Raw genomic sequence first — 18,049 nt, 5'->3', positions numbered from 1 at the left:
TTTAACCTAGGTGCTCGGCTGGAGTTTGTGTTCAACCTGATAATAAACCCTACAGGAGCTTCTTTATGTATGTAAACAGGTTCCCATGATGTCTCATTCCCATTACAGGTGCAAAGGATAAGAGAAAGCTACAGAGGAACTTTTTACAGCCCACACTCTGGTCAATGCCATCAGAATAATTTGTTTTGTTGCTTCGAAGACAATAAAACCGCTTGGAGCATCCTAACCACACGCGCTGAGCTATGTAACATAATGGTGGGGATTATACCACAACGACACTGCTGCAAATTGGTAATTTTGTCAATTATCGCTTTTGTACTTGACAGCAGTAAATCAGCAAATCTTCTCCATGACATCAACACTCCACAAACAAATAGAAAGGTAAAGCCAAAAAAACGCAGTATCACAAAGGCTCACCATACGCATAAAAGGGGTTATTTGGGATTTAAAGCAAATCATTCAAACAGCAATAAATGTGATAAAAAATTAACCTGATCCCCTTATGGTCCAACTGTTCTTTTTCTTTAGCCAACTTTTTGAGCCATGGAGAAGAGTAGCTGTGGTGCCCGTGTCTGTGGCACCTGTGTCTGTAGCGCCACAAAATGCCTGCACGTGTCATATTCTTATACATGTATTGCCAGCTATGGTGAGAGATGGTTTCTCTGCTTGGAAAAACTGCATCCACGCATTTTACCTGATCCTTTACTGGCAGATTGTGCAATTTTGCCCGAACCAGGAAGTGTGCTCGATCCCTCAGGGTGGAGGAGGTGCTTCTGAGACCCTAACCCCTAACCCTAATCCTAACCTGTAGGAACATGGAGCAATTGTGGAATTGCACCTTTTTTTTGCTATTTCACCGCACTTGGAATTGTTTCCCACAACATTCCAATACAATATGTGACAGAATGAATACAAGAAATTAAATACGGCTCGTCCCACAAGAAAACTAGCCCTCATAGGGCTATATTGACAAAAACAATATAAAATAAAGCTATGCAAATGGTAAAACTAGAGAGACAAAAAACGCAAATAGGATCTTATCTGGTAACAAAGTGCTATAAAATATCATAGGTACGCTCATCTGATAGGGTTGTAACAGTGACAACTCCAATAGAAGCATATAAAGGCTGCTGCAGGACCAGACCACCAATGGGATGTGATGCAATGAATAAGGAATATGGTGGTTCAGAATTCGCGCTGCCTGAGATTCAAACAAAAGATCACACATGAAGATGAAGCATGAATCTGGATTATTATGTCAACGCGTTTCAAGATTTTTGAAAATCTACATCAGGATTATTGTGGATTGGTCCTAAAGAAGATGTTTGAAAGCAGTGAAATGCATTGACATAATAAACCACATTCATGCTTCACCTATATGTGTGATCGTATCCTTCAATCTCGGGCATCGCAGACTCGGAACCAACGTATTCCACATTTATTGCATAAAAAAAGTATTAAAGGAAATCTGTCCCCCCATTTTTCGAGTTTCAGCTGCCGGCACCGCCATCTGGGGCTTATCTACAGCATTCTGTAATGCTGTAGATAAGCCCCCAATGTAACCAGAAAGATAAGAAAAATGATTTAGATTATACTTACCCACGGGTGGTCCGGGCCCGGTTTTGGTCCGATGGGTGTCACGGTCTGGTCTGGCGCCTCCCATCTTCTTACGGTGATGCCCTCTTCTTTGCTGTCTGTTGCGGCTCCTGCGCAGGTGCACTGCTCTGCCTTGTTGAGGGCAGAGCAGAGTCCTGCAGTGCGCAGGCACCGAGAAAGGTCAGAGGTCTGGCGCCTGCGCACAGCAGTATTCTGCTCTGCGCATGAGCATGAGCCACGACAGGCAGCAAAGAAGAAGACGTCACTGTTAGAAGATGGGAGGCGCCAGACCGCAACACCCATCGGACCAAGACTGGACCGCCCCCCGGTGAGTATAATATAACTAATTTTTCTTATCTTTCAGGTTACATCAGGGGCTTAGCTACAGCATTACAGAATGCTGTAGATAAGCCCCTGATGGCGATGCCGGCAGCTGATACTCGAAAATGGGGTGACAGATTCCCTTTAAAAGCAGAAAATTGTCCGGTGGTGAAGGAGTTAACCCTTGGTTCTGTGTAGTACAAACTATACATAGGAGGCAGCTGTAGGTGTTCTTCTTTTGAGAAGTGCACAATTTGTATTGAGCCCTTGGAAAGAAGGGGTTTCGCTCTGGTGTTGCCTTTGCCCAATTACTATTGGGGGTGGACCTGTGCAGAAACTCTCAAACTGTGTTTCCAGCAAACAAGGAGTTAGGTGACACATACTTGGCACCATAATTGGGGGGGGGGGCAGTTTTCTATGTATACAAATTGCCCTTAACACAGCGCCAAGTGCTTTCTTTCTACTTTACATCCGCATTATTTGGAGACCACCTGTCTGGAACAAGAAACGAAATTGCAATATTTTTTCTGATAAACCAATCTGAAAAAAAATGTTTGATTCCCAATTTCTCGTCACCCAATAGAGAAACCTGCTGAGAAAATGAGTCTCCAAACATCTTAAACGACGTTACTTAACATCAATTGCCACCCGACACAGACCCTCGTAACAGACTGGCCGAAAAAATATATATTTAATGAGTCTCTACAAGGAGGGCTGGAGCTTTGAGCATGATTAGGCATACGCTGCGTTCTCTCAAAGAATTTGTAATTAAAATTGTAATTAACTTTTGGCGGCTTTTACAGCGCTTGCACAAATTGAGTTCTGAAAGTTTAGCCACTTTCTAAAAAAAAAACAGTTCGGGAGGGAATAAAGGGCTCGTGATGCTGTGAGCGACGCCGTTCCAGGCAGGAGATCAAAGCGGCGTCTGCACTTAGTAATTGCAGATAGTGACAGTTTGCTCGGCTATTTTATTATCAGAAGATACAGAGCATCATTCCGGGCAGGAATACACAGGCTGAAGGGATCAGATACTGCTACTGGCAGCATTCATCATCGCACGCTATCTGACACTTTGGAGAAAAGCGACAGTAACACAAATCAGCCAGAATCGTATTAATATTTGCCAACGACGTCGTGTATGGGGAAAATATGTTCTTGAGTAAAGATGCAAAACATGGAAATAGATAAACATTTTTTTTATTTGATATATACAGGTACAGATGTGGCAGCGATGAATGGATCCTATATAAGATTTACTGGTCTCATAAAACACATCATGTCAAGTTACATAAGGTTCATGAGAAGTGCCAAATTTGTCAAAAATGAAGCGGCTTAATTTGCTATTTAGTTGGTCGGAGTAAATTTGTATCTTTAAGAGAATCTGATCATGAGGTCAATTTTAAGTTCACCGTTTTGTGCTGATAAATTTCTTAATAAAATGTTATAGCATTCCGATCACTGCTTTTTCCTCATACTGAGCTCCAAATCTTTCACATACATATAGAATTAAATTATAGAACTGAAGTCACCACTAGGGGGAGCTCAGATGCTTACTGCATACAGGGCTATAATAAACAAGTTTCAGAGCTCCCCCTAGTGGTGGCTGCATCCAAAATGTTGTCACTGTATGTTATATCTATGCTGGGGATTTAAAGTTCTCCATAAGAAAAATTCATATCTCATCGATTTACCAAAATGCATAGATTTACCAGTTATCAGTAGAGGTGAGCAAATAAAGGGAGATCAGAAGATTAAAAAGAAAAAAAATATCCTTATACTCACATCACCGCTCCGCTTTGGCCGCTCCGCTCCTCATCATCAACTAGGGGTCATATGTAAATCGGATGTTTGTAAGTCAGGAACTACCTTAATAAAGATTTCTTCTATTTAACATATATTACGTTTATAATACTTTAGGGTCTGGATAGATCTCAGAACGTAATAAGAGACATAACATTTGCAGAGAATTTCTTGCAAAAGTGCAATTACTCATCTCCAGTTAGTAATAGCTGCATAGACAGCTATAATGAAAGTCAAGAATTAACAGTCAACCAGAGGCAAAGTGCCATATGGAAAAAAATAGCTTTAGAAGTGGCATAATGTAAGTAGGGGACACTGTTATGGATTTTATATTGGGACCCAGGAGCTTGCAGTTACACCTGTGGAAATTATTTCCACGTTGCTGTGGTTTTAGACAACTTGATCTCTTTTGATGTATGAGGTAATATAGTGTATACGCGCTGTGCTGTCTGCTGCCTGTTGTCAAATGCAATTCACCTCTATCAGCAGAAAAGCCGAGAGAAATTACAGGAAGTAGCTCAGGTCTTTGTTTCTCTACAAGTGGGGATAGTTTTTTCTTTCTTGTGTTAGTGGGGATGGTTTTTGTATCTCTGCGGGAAGTGGAGATAGATATTTGTTTCACTACAAGGAGTGGGAACAGATTTTTTTTACAGAAAGTTGAGGTGGATCTTTGTCTTTTTACTGGAAGTGGATATAAGTATATGTCTTTTTATCAAAAGTGGGAGTGGGTCTTTGTCTGCAAAAATTGGGGGACAGATATCTGTCTATATATTGGAAATGTGGGCAGGTCTCTGCCTCTCTACAATTAATCAGGGCTGGGCTTTGTCTTGCTAGATGAAGTGAGGACAGATCTTTGTCTATATATTGGAAATGTGGGCAGGTCTCTGCCTCTCTACAATTAATCAGGGCTGGTCTTTGTCTTGCTAGATGAAGTGAGGACAGATCTTTGTCTATACACAGGAAATGTGGGCAGGTCTCTGCCTCTCTACAATTAATCGGGGCTGGTCTTTGTCTCGCTAGATGAAGCGAGGACAGATCTTTGTCTATATACAGGAAATGTGGGCAGGTCTTTGCCTCTCTACAATTAATCAGGGCTGGTCTTTGTCTCGCTAGATGAAGCGAGGACAGATCTTTGTCTATACACAGGAAATGTGGGCAGGTCTCTGCCTCTCTACAATTAATCGAGGCTGGTCTTTGTCTCGCTAGATGAAGTGAGGACAGATCTTTGTCTATACACAGGAAATGTGGGCAGGTCTCTGCCTCTCTACAATTAATCGGGGCTGGTCTTTGTCTCGCTAGATGAAGCGAAGACAGATCTTTGTCTGTACACAGGAAATGTGGGCGGGTCTTTGCCTCTCTACAATTAATCAGGGCTGGTCTTTGTCTCGCTAGATGAAGCGAGGACAGATCTTTGTCTGTACACAGGAAATGTGGGCAGGTCTCTGCCTCTACAATTAATCAGGGCTGGTCTTTGTCTCGCTAGATGAAGCGAGGACAGATCTTTGTCTATACACAGGAAATGTGGGCAGGTCTCTGCCTCTCTACAATTAATCAGGGCTGGTCTTTGTCTCGCTAGATGAAGTGAGGACAGATCTTTGCTTCTGTACAGTTAGTGGAGGCGGCTATTTGTCTCTCTAGTGGAAACAGGGACATATCTTTGACTCTCTACATGAAATGGAAGTGGATACTTATCTCTCTACAAGAAGGGAGAGCAGATTTTTTGCTCTTTACAGGAAGTGGGTGGATCATTGCTTTTTTACTGGAAGTGGAGGTGGGTATTTGTCTTTTTATCAGAATTGTGGGTGGGTCTTTGTCAGTTTACCAAATTGAGAGACTGATATTTGTCTATATACAGGGAATGTGATGGTGAGACTTTACCTCTTTACAGTCAGTGATGGAGAGTCTTTGTCTTTTTACTGGAAGTGTGGGTGGGTCTTTGTCTACAAGAATTCGGATGGCAGATATATGTCTCTATGCAGGGAGTGTGTGCTGGTCATTGCCTCTCTATAGAAAGAGATGGGAGTTTGTCTCCCTACAGCATTGTTTCTCAACTCCAGTCCTCAAGACACACCAACAGGTCATGTTTTCAGGATTTCCTTAGTATTGTACAGGTGATGCTGTTAATGCTTGAGCAGGCGATGAAATTATCACCTGTGAAATACTAAAGAAATCCTGAAAACTTAACCTGTTGGTGGGTCTTGAGGCCTGGAGTTTAGAAACACTGCCCTACAGGAAGTTGGGGTAGGTCTTTGCCTCTCTTCAATAAGTGGGGGTGGGTCTTTATTGTCAGCGGGGGAGGGTCTTCATCTGTCATCAAGAATTGGAGGAAGCAACTGTTTGTCTCTATGCAGGAATTGTAGCTAAGCCTTAGCCTCTCTACAATAAGTGGGGCAGGGTCCTTGTTTTTCTATAGAGAAGCAGACTTCCATTTTATTGTATGCACTAGCAATGGCAGGAAAATAATGTTACAGCTCCTATAGTGCTGGAAGAATGCTGTTGCAGGGGAAATACCAACTGAAAAAGAATGGATGACAAATTAGCAAATTATATAAAATGATAATTGGGACAGTTCTTGAACATATTAGATTGGTGTACGAACCAAAACCTTGTTAAGAGGGATGGGAGCAACAAGACCTTGCTTAGACTCTGCTCTCTTTTCTAGCCGGCCCCTGAGGATAGTGCATGTATAGCAAAGGATAATTGGCTTTTAAGATTCTCAGTTGCTCCTGGTTATCACAGCCATTATGTGAAATATGAGCTTTTCGGTTAGTTTTATTGCAGATACAAGTCTTTCAGTTCTGAAATTAGATGTACGAGCTTCATTTGATTCCCTCAGTCCCTAATACATTCTGCTATATCCACACAATAGAGCATTGTTCCGCCTTCCTCGTCCCACAAGACTTTTAATAAAGTTTGTATCTTTAAGATTAATCGCCTTCCTTAATGACTTTTAATAAAAAATCACGTATTAATAAATTACAGGTTTTATGATCATCTCTATTAATTAAATGACTCCATTTTATCAGCCACTTTCACACGGGACTGTTGCCAAAATATCTATTAATTGTAAATCTATAATTCATTGTGAGACCGTCCCAGCTGCAGTGCATTAATATGCTCTTCATAAATATTGGATTTTCTGTAAATTCCCCAGCTCACGCTTGTGGGATTTTTTATTTTAGAATCTCCGTGCCAGTAATTTTCTGCAATGTTCTATTAAACGTAAAGATTTGTGTTGCATATTCATTGTCCTCAGCAAAAAAAATCGGCATTCGGCTATACATAACCGTGCAAAATGTATGTGCGCTCAATCGGCATTTAATACATCCCCCAGTAATTAATCCTTTGAGGTTTGAAAATTGAATTTTTAATTGTGCATTAGAGCTTGCTTCATCCTCACTTGTAGGGGATTATGCATCTAATAATTCAGACAGAAATTATGTGAAAAAATTGGCATAATACATACACAGGCATATCTATAGAGCATGCAGAGGGTAGCAATTATACCAGGGTCCTGGTACCCCAGGGGAGCTAAAAGCCCCTCTGATACCAGTATTATAAATGGCATGTGGTTGATGGGAACACATTGCAGAATTTATATTGTGGCTCAGGAGCTTCAAACTATATCTCGATCTATACAAATTGAAACTCATGAATAGTGTTGAGCATTCCGATACCGAGTACCGATATTTTTACAATATCGAATACCGGAATCGGAAGTTCCCATAATACAATGAGCCAGTTGTGTTAGCCATGTTAACTAATGGCATGGCTGTGATTGGCTGCTGAAATGATGTCATCATGATGCGCGGTCTGTGCAGGCCTGCCGGGGGGTCTGTGCGGGCCTGCCGAGGGTCTGTGCGGACCTGCCGGGGGTCTGTGCGGGCCTGCCGGGGGTCTGTGCGGGTGATGCCTGCTATGATGACAGTGATTGACACATTAGCCAATGATTGGACAGTAGTAGTCCCATCATCCGGCTAATGTGTTGAATGTAAAAAAAACCATACATACTACATACATACTACATACATACAACATTCATACAACATTCATACAACATTCATACAACATTCATACGTACTACATATATACTACATTCATACAACATACATACATACTACATACTACATACTTACTACATACATACAACATACATACAACATGCTACATATATACAACATACATACTACATACATACTACATACAATACATTCATACAATACATACATATAGACATACAGTACATATAACAGAGTACATACTCACCATCACTTGTCACTTTGATCCCCGAAGCCAGTGTCATTCTCACTGTAAAAAATATTAAAATAACAAACAACCGATATACTCCCTGATCCACAGAAATCCACGACGATCTCCTGCAGTGCATCACTGAGAGGTTACTATAGTTCACTGGTCTCACTTTATGGCAAAAGCTGCGTGGGAACTTTCTCACACAGCAATGCCAAAAGTGAGACTAGGGACTATTTTTTACAGTGGCGGAGGAATACAGTGCGGAAGGATACCTACCTCCCGTCATTGTATTCCTGGGGCCCCTAGAGAGCGGTCGCATCAGCTGATGCTGCTGTTCTCCACGGGAGATCGTCGTGGGACACTCGTGGATTTCTGCGGATCAGGGAGTATATCAGTTGTTTGTTATTTTAATATTTTTTACAGATGACACTGGCTTCGGGGATCAAAGTGACAAGTGATGGTGAGTATGTACTCTATGTTATAAGTACTGTATGTCTATATGTACTGTATGTATTGTATGAATGTATGAATGCATTGTATGTAGTATGTATGTTGTATGTCTGTAGCATGTTTTATGTATGTTGTATGTATGTAGAATGTATGTAGTATGTACTATGTATGTATGTATGTTGTAGGAATGTAGTATATTGTATATGTAGTATGTATGTAGTATGTGTTGTCACGGGGTCCTTCTCTGGTATCACACAATCAACAGAGCAAGCGAAGAGTGAACAATTCCAAGACCTTTATTCAGGCAAAAATACGAAAAGGTCCATATTCAGTCCACCACACAAAGGATAAGATAGTCCAGAATAAGAATGCAGTCCAGTATCAGGATAAAATGTCCAGGGAAACGAGATTCCACAACTCTAGCATTCAGAGGATAAAAATGGATCCTTCTCTCTTAAATGCAGCCTTTTCACCATCATGTCTATACCGGAACTGACCTGTCCAGCTGCCATTTTTCCCCCCGCCCCCTTCCTTGTCCAGGGGTAGTCCAACAAGTTGCCTCCCAGAGGAGAACAAAAGGCCTTAGGGATTAATGCACTACAGGGGGTCATCAAGAGACAGATACAGTGAGGCTGTAGACTTACAATGTAATAAGAAAAACACTATGAAAATAACTGGAATTGTTAAAAATAGGAATATACAAAAAATGACATCCACATAACATATCACACCATCACAACCTCTCCCCCCCATAATAAGTGAGCACACCATGAGGTCTACACAGACCTCTGGCCTGCTCACTTTAGTCCACATTGCTCAGTCATTTATAATTCCTTGTACAGTGGCAGGGGTAGGTCGGCCTGGGAAGCCTATGGTTCTTCTTGTCGAGACAGTCCATCGGCCTTCTGGTGTCGGCTTCCTCGCTTGTATTGGATGGAGAAGCTGTAGGGTTGTAAGGACAAGCTCCACCGCAGCAATCTTCCATTGTCCCCTGATACGCGATTCAGCCATGTGAGGGGGTTGTGGTCAGTAACAATTGTAATGTCTCTGCCATACAAGTAGGGCTGCAATTTTTTTAGCGCCCATACGATGGCAAGGCACTCCTTTTCAATAGTGGCATAGGCAACTTCCCGATCCAGTAGTTTCCGACTGGCAAAAGCAACAGGATGTTCTTCTCCGGCGGCATTCACTTGGCTAAGTACTGCCCCAATCCCAAAGGTGGATGCATCTATCTGCACGAGCAACCTGCGTTTATAATCCGGGGCAGCCAAGACAGGAGCAGTGACGAGGGCAGTCTTTAACGCTGAAAAGGCATCCTTGCATGCCGTCGTCCACGTCACATTCCTAGGCATGTTCTTGCGGGTCAGGTCGGTTAGGGGCTTGGCCAAGGTGCTGAAGTTAGAAACAAATTTGCGATAGTAACCAGCAGTTCCTAAAAATGCAAGTACCTGCTTTTTAGTCTGGGGACTACACCAGTTGCTAATGGCTTCCACCTTGGCAGGCTCAGGCCTTAGTGTCCCACCCCCTACTCTATGCCCGAGGTACTGCACCTCAGCCATCCCTATTTGGCACTTATCAGGGCGAATGGTCAGTCCTGCAGTAAGGATACAGTCCAGCACTATGCCCAAGTGTTTAAGATGTTCCTCCCAGGTTGTGCTAAAAATGGTGATGTTGTCTAAGTAAGCACAGGCAAAGTCCTGACATTGTTGTAACAGTCGATCCACCAGTCTCTGGAAAGTAGCGGGGGCAGTTTTCATCCCAAAGGGCATTCCCAGGAACTCATAAAGCCCAAATGGAGTAATGAAGGCTGAGCGCTCCCGAGCGTCCTCCGTTAGGGGTATCTGCCAGTACCCCTTGCTCAAATCTAACGTGGTCACAAATTGGGCACTGGCCAGACGATCCAATAGATCATCAATCCTGGGCATGGGATAAGCATCACTCTTGGTGGCATCATTTAGTCGTATGTAATCAACGCAGAATCGTGTTGTACCATCCTTCTTGGGGACCAGGACGACAGGAGAGGCCCAAGAACTGTGAGATGGCTGAATAACTCCCAGTTGTTTCATCTCCTCCAGTTCGTTCTTTATCATGCCTTGAACAACCTCTGGAACCCGGTAGGCAGCCTGCTGGATGGGGCGTTGTCCGGGGGTTTCCACATGGTGACTGGTGAGAGTAGTCTTCCCCGGCTTGGAGGAGAAAGCAGCAGCCCTCGGCCTTAGTACGGCGACAATATCGTCCTTTTGTCTATCCGATAAATGGGAGCCCAGGGGCACTTGTTCCAGTGATCCTTCCACTTGGGCAACTTGGAGGAGATCTTGGAACTTGGCCCTATATGAGTCTGGGGTGATAGCATGGTAATCCAGGATAGTCCGCTTTACAATGTTATAATCCCGATTCCGCAGTGCATCAATGGTTCGGTAAGCCTCCGCCAAGCTTCCGTTCAGGAGCCCGACTAACAAACGCATCCAGCTAGAGTGGGGCACCTCCATCACAGCACACTGCTGCTCAAAGTCTTTGAAGAACCCCTCCACATCTCCAGAAGCCTCATCAAATGGCTTAAACTCTGTCCGGGTGATCCGTACAGGCACCTGGATTGTTGGGGTTACACTCCACATTGCGTTACTCCCTTTTTCAAGCTCCATTGCTTCCTGTCTCCGCTGTGCACGCGGGCAGCCTCCTCCTTGTACTCCTGAGAGACGCCGGGGCCCAGAACCGCCATCTCTTCTTCATACCACACCAACCACTGGCTTTTCTGGATTGAGGCTCCAGTCTCTTCGGTGGTGTGGGTTCGAATCCCACCGCTGCCACCAGTTGTCACGGGGTCCTTCTCTGGTATCACACAATCAACAGAGCAAGCGAAGAGTGAACAATTCCAAGACCTTTATTCAGGCAAAAATACGAAAAGGTCCACACAAAGGATAAGATAGTCCAGAATAAGAATGCAGTCCAGTATCAGGATAAAATGTCCAGGGAAACGAGATTCCAAAGTTCTAGCACCAGAGGATAAAAATGGGTCCTTCTCTCTGGAATGCAGCCTTTTCACCCTCTTGTCTCTACCGGAACTGACCTGTCCAGCTGCCGTTCTTCCCCCCACCCCCTTCCTTGTCCAGGGGTAGTCCAACAAGTTGCCTCCCAGAGGAGAACAAAAGGTCTTAGGGATTAATGCACTCCAGGGGGTCATCAAGAGACAGATACAGTGAGGCTGTCGACTTACAATGTAATAAGAAAAACACTATGAAAATAACTGGAATTGTTAAAAATAGGAATATACAAAAAATGACATCCACATAACATATCACACCATCACAGTATGTATGTTGTATGAATGTAGTATATATGTAGTATGTATGTAGTATGTATGTATGTTGTATGAATGTAGTATATATGTAGTATGCATGTAGTATGTATGTATGTTGCATGAATGTAGTATATATGAAGTATGTATATAGTATGTAGGTATGTATGTTGTATGAATGTAGTATATATGAAGCATGTATGTAGTATGTATGTATGTTGTATGAATGTTGTATATATGTAGTATGTATGTAGTATTTATGTATGTTGTATGAATGTAGTATATATGTAGTATGTATATAGTATGTAGGTATGTATGTTGTATGAATGTAGTATATATGAAGCATGTATGTAGTATGTATGTATGTTGTATGAATGTTGTATATATGTAGTATGCATGTAGTATTTATGTATGTTGTATGAATGTAGTATATATGTAGTATGTATATAGTATGTAGGTATGTATGTTGTATGAATGTAGTATATATGAAGCATGTATGTAGTATGTATGTATGTTGTATGAATGTTGTATATATGTAGTATGTATGTAGTATGTATGTAATATGTATGTTGGTTTTTTTTTACATTCAACACATTAGCCGGATGATGGGACTACTACTGTCCCATCATTGGCTAATGTGTCAATCACTGTCATTGTAGCAGGCATCGCCCGGTGGGACTTGTAGTCCCATCGGACGAGGCCTGTACACACACACAACCCCCGGCAGGCCCGCACAGACCCCCGGCAGCCCGCACAGACCCCTGGCAGCCCGCACAGACCCCCGGCAGGCCCGTACAGACTCCCGGCAGGCCCGCACAGAGCCCTGGCAGCCCTCACAGACCACCGGCAGGCCCGCACAGACCCCCGAGAGGCCCGTACAGACCCCGCCCGCACACACAGACACGCACAGTGTCCGCCCACGCACTGCCCACACTCTTCCCCCCTCCCGAACTGGATGTGCAAGGAAAGAAAGGTTTTTTTTTAATTCCGATATTTCTGTCCTATAGACTTCCATTGGTTTCCGGTATCAGAATCAGCGATACCCGATACTTTTTGGGTATCGGTCCGATCCAATCCGATCCGATATTTCACAATATCGGATGGTATCGCTCAACACTACTCATGAATAATCATGGAAGAAACAAGACCATGTCACATTGTAGCAGATTGAGGCACGTATACTTTCCTTTAACAAATCTAGTACAATACTTCAATGGTAGTGTGATCCCTTGAAACTTAAAGAGAATCTGTCACTTATTTTTTTGACTATCAGCTGCCGGCACCGCCATCAGGGGCTTATCTACAGCATTCTGTAATGCTGCAGATAAGCCCCCTGATGTTAGATTATACTCACCCGGGGGGGTCCAGGTCCGATTCGGGTCCGGAGGGTGTCGCGGTTCAGTCCGGCGCCTCCCATCTTCTAATCATGACGCCCTCTTCTTTGCTTCCCGTCACAGCTCCTGCACAGGTGCACCACTGCTCTGCTGAGGGCAGAGCAGAGTCCTGCAGTGCGCAGGTGCCGGACCTCTTTGACCTTTCCCGGCACCAGCGCACTGCAGTGCTCTGCTCTCAACAGGGCAGAGCAGTGTGCCTGCGCTGGAGCCACAACGTGAAACAAAGAAGAGGCCGTCACCGCTAGAAGATGGGAGGCGCTGGACCAGACCGCAACAACCATCGGACCAAAACCGCACCCGGACCGCCCCTGGGTGAGTATAATATAATTCGTTTTTCTTCTCTTTCAGGTTACATCGGGGGCTTATCTACAGCATTACAGAATGCTGTAGATAGGCCCCTGATGGTGGTGCCGGCAGCTGATAGTCAAAAAAATAGATGACAGATTCCATTTAATGGGCAACTGCTCTCTACAAATCTACCATTTACACCTTCCATGGCAATTATAAAACTTTAAGGTATTCTCACCTTTGAAAATTGTTACCGATTTACAGGCAACGGTGATAACTTGTTAAACGGTGAGTTTGCGATCTCTTGTCTAATCCCTACTAATCCAGGGAATAGGTTGGTGAAATGCCTTTGGAATGAAGTGGTGGTGGCTCATCATGTCTGACAATACTCTATTTGTTCTCTATAGGATTGTCTCTGCTCTATTGGAATATGGCAATTAGTACCCTGGTCGCAGGATTGGTGGGGTTACCACAATCATCAGCAAGCTTTTAAATATCCTGTGGGTAGGGTATCAATGTTTGGAATAGCTCTTTCAAAATATCAAAATACAGTAAAGTTGCTTGGGACAAGTAAGCGCACTGTCTGACACTGATTTCTGATTTTTTTTCTGTAGGAACTTGCGCTGCCATGCTCCTGCTTCTTAGTGCATTAAGAATGCAGAAATTGTCATTCATATGCAGCAGGACAGATACCAGATACACCATATTACTGATTAATCACACTGGTACTGCTGATCTCTCACTGTCAATTAAAAGACTACTACAATTAGCTTCTTTATTTCTGCAGTTATACAACATATTACTGACTGGACTATTTGTCCAATGTTTTAGAGTTTTCTCATCCTATGATCATTTGTGAGCTGTTAGAAACTCTCACTATCCTAAATAAGCCTATAATGGCTGCTGTATTCAGTGCCCACCAGAGATATCAGATTTTCTGTAGATATTACTAAATATATCTGAATTTGCCAATGGTTTGTCGATAAATATCTCATGGGTATGGTCAGCTTAAAGGGGTTGTGCACTATTTGGACAATCCCTTCTCAATCTGAATGTTTGTCCCCATTAAAATAAAAATTCCTATACTAATCTTCTGTCATGACTCTGGACGGGATGGTTCTGCCTCCATCCTGGTCAGGTCAGGGTTAATTCTAGTTCGCCTCTTTGCTTCTGGGATGGCTATTTAATGTTGGTAGTTCCTGGGTTTGGTGTCGGTCAGCAAGGAGTTGGATTTCTGGATCACGGAGTGAATTACTTATACGATGGACTACTTGCTAGAGATGGGGTGCACCTTACGAAGACTGGAAAACATGTATTTGGAAGTCGCCTTGCTACACTTGTAAGGAGAGCTTTACACTAGAACAACATGGGAAGGGAAGCAAAAGACCAGAAAAAGCCATACACCTGACAAATGCTATTGAGAACTCTGCTATTAGAAGTGGAAAGGAAGAACAAAGACAAAAGAATCTAATTAATAAAAATATTGGAGAAAGAGAAACCAATCACAAAATAAAATGTTTCTATACTAATGCACAAAGCACGGGCAACAAACAAGGAGAATTGGAGCTACTAACACAGAAAAAGAAATATAATGTCATTGGAATCACTGAAACTTGGTGGGACAATACACATGATTGGAATACAAGACTAGAAGGATACAACTTATTTGCCAGAAACAGACTTGATAAACGAGGAGGAGGTGTCGCATTGTATGTTAGAAACACGTATATCTGCACAGAGATTGAAGCTTCAGAGACTGGGAGTTCTGTGGAAACTGTTTGGGTAAGAATACAAGGACAGAACAATGGAAAGGACACCATTGAAGGCATTTACTACAGGCCACCTGTGCAAGCTGAAGATATGGATGAACTCTTTATGCATCCAATGCCAAGTTCTCCAAAAAATATGACATAGTTGTCATGGGAGATTTCAACTATCCTGACATTTGTTGGGAATCTCTCAGGCAAAACTAACAGGTCAAGGAAATTCTTATCCTCTCTTGCTGACAACTTTATCTTCCAAAAGGTAGGGGAGAAAACAAGGGGAACTGGTACCTTGGATCTAATCCTTATAAACAGGGAGGAAATGGTTGAGGAGGTAAAAGTGGCTGGGACCCTAGGAGGTAGCGACCATGCTGTTTTAGAATTTTGGATAACTAGAGGAGGAAGACCTGTGAAGACTCAGACGTCAAGGTTAATTTCAGAAAGGCAGATTTTAAGAGATTCAGAAAGAGAATTGGAGGGATCCAATGGCTGGATATCCTTAAGGACAAAAATGTCCAGGAAGGATGGGAAATCTTGAAAAATGAAATTCTCAAAGCACAATCGTTAACAATTCCGAAAAGAGGGAAGAATAGGAAGTATTTAAGGAAACCAGGATGGATGAACACAGAACTTAAGCACATGCTAAAAAGGAAGAAAAAAATGTTTATAAAATGGAAAGAGGGAGGCATATCTAAAGAAGAATACAATGCTGTCTGCAGAACCTGCAGGGCATGAATCAGATTATTTAAATACTGACAATGAATTGAGGCTTGCAAGAGACTTCAAAAGCAATAATAAAGGATTTTGGGGATATGTCAAAAGTAAAAGAAAAGTCAAAGATGTTATAGGATTTTTACAGGATGAAAATGATGAAATGGTAAAACAGGATGTTGCGAAGGCCGAACTTTTAAATTCCTATTTTGCATCTGTTTTCTCTCAGAAAGGAAATGTAACATCAACTGTTCTTCACTGTCCTATTAAGGGAATAGAAGAATCCAGGATAACTATAAACAGAAATATAGTGAGGAAACACTTAGCTAACCTAAATGAATTCAAGTCTCCAGGTCCAGATGAATTACACCCCAGAGTTCTGAAGGAGATAGAAGAAATTTTTGAACCCCTCTCCATAATCTTTGAAAATTCATGGAGAACAGGAGAAGTCCCAGAAGACTAGAGAAGAGCAAATGTTGTTCCTATCTTCAAAAAGGGGAAGAAGGTGGACCCAGGCAACTATAGGCCAGTGAGTCTGACTTCTATACCAGGAAAGATCTTTGAACAAATTATTAAACAACATGTATTTCAATACCTGGATAAGAATGAAGTGATTACACAGAGTCAGTATGGGTTTGTAACTAATAAGTCATGTCAGACTAACTTAATTTCCTTCTATGACAGAAGCACTGATTGGGTGGATCAGGGAAATGCTGTAGATATAGTAGATATTGACTTCAGCAAAGCATTTGACAAAGTATCTCACACAATCCTTATTGAAAAAATGACTAAGTATGGAATGGACAAGGCAACTGTTAGGTGGATTCATAACTGGCTTAGTGATTGGACCCAAAGAGTGGACGTAAATGGCTGCACATCCAGTTGAAAGAATGTCTCAAGTGGCGTACCACAGGGCTCTGTCCTGGGCCCTGTATTCTTCAACATCTTTATCAACGATTTAGATGAAGGAATTGAGGGTAAACTAATTAAATTTGCTGATGACACAAAGCTAGGAGGGATAGCTAATACTAGAGAAGAGAGAGAGAAGATTCAAAAAGATATAAATAAACTGGAGAAGTGGGCAGCAACTAATAGAATGGTTTTTAACAGGGAAAAATGCAAAGTACTACATCTGGGCAATAAAAATGAAAAAAGCATATACAGAATGGGAGGAATAGGGCTAAGCAACAGCACATGTGAAAAAGACTTGGGTATAGATCACAGACTGAATATGAGTCAACAGTGTGATGCAGCAGCAAAAAAGGCAAATGCAATTCTAGGATGTATTAACAGAAGCATTCAGTCTAGATCACGTGAAGTCATTATTGCCCTCTACTCCTCTTTGGTCAGACCTCATCTGGAATATTGTGTCCAGTTTTGGGCACCACATTTTAAAAAGACATCAACAAACTGGAGCAAGTTCAGAAAAGAGCGACCAGAATGGTGACCGGTCTGCTAACCCTGTCTTATGAAGAAAGGTTGCAGGATTTGGGAATGTTTAGCCTGCAAAAGAGAAGACTGAGAAGAGACTTAATAGCTGTCTACAAATATCTCAAGGGCTGTCACATTGCAGAAAGATCTTCTTTATTCTCATTTGCACAAGGAAAGACTAGAAGCAATGGGATGAAACTGAATGGAAGGAGACACAGATTAGATATCAGAAAAAACTTTTTGACAATTAGAGTGATCAATGAGTGGACCAGGCTGCCATGAGAGGTGGTGAGTTCTCCTTCAATAGAAGTCTTCAAACAGAGGCTGGACAGACATCTGACTGGGATGATTTAGTGAATCCTGCTTTGAGCAGGGGGTTGGACCAGATGGCCCAGGAGGTTCTTTCCAACTTCACGATTCTATGATTCTATGATTCTGCGTACTCGGTTAGTGGTTGCTGACCCAGGTTACTCATCTGTAATCGTTGTGCCTCTGTGCGTGTGAGCTTTGCTGTGTATGACATGGTTTGTCCCCTGACTTTTGCCTCTGTGTCCTGCTCTGTACTGCCCTGTCCTTCATGGTTCTCTGACCCCTTGCTTGGCTCCGTTTACTCTCTGTCTTATCCCTAGGTACCACTCTCTCATTTGGCTTTTGACCCTCGGCTCGCCACTGACTACGTTAATGTTATGTGCCCTGTACTCCGCGCTCTCGCCTGCTTTTCCTGTCCTCACGAGCGGTGACTCCGCCCC

Source organism: Dendrobates tinctorius, unplaced genomic scaffold, assembly GCF_039654945.1.
Source record: "Dendrobates tinctorius isolate UK_male_01 unplaced genomic scaffold, ASM3965494v1 ptg000116l, whole genome shotgun sequence".
In the NCBI taxonomy this organism is placed as follows: domain Eukaryota; kingdom Metazoa; phylum Chordata; class Amphibia; order Anura; family Dendrobatidae; genus Dendrobates; species Dendrobates tinctorius.
The sequence above is the reverse complement of the archived record's forward strand: the minus strand, read 5'-3'. Positions refer to the sequence as shown.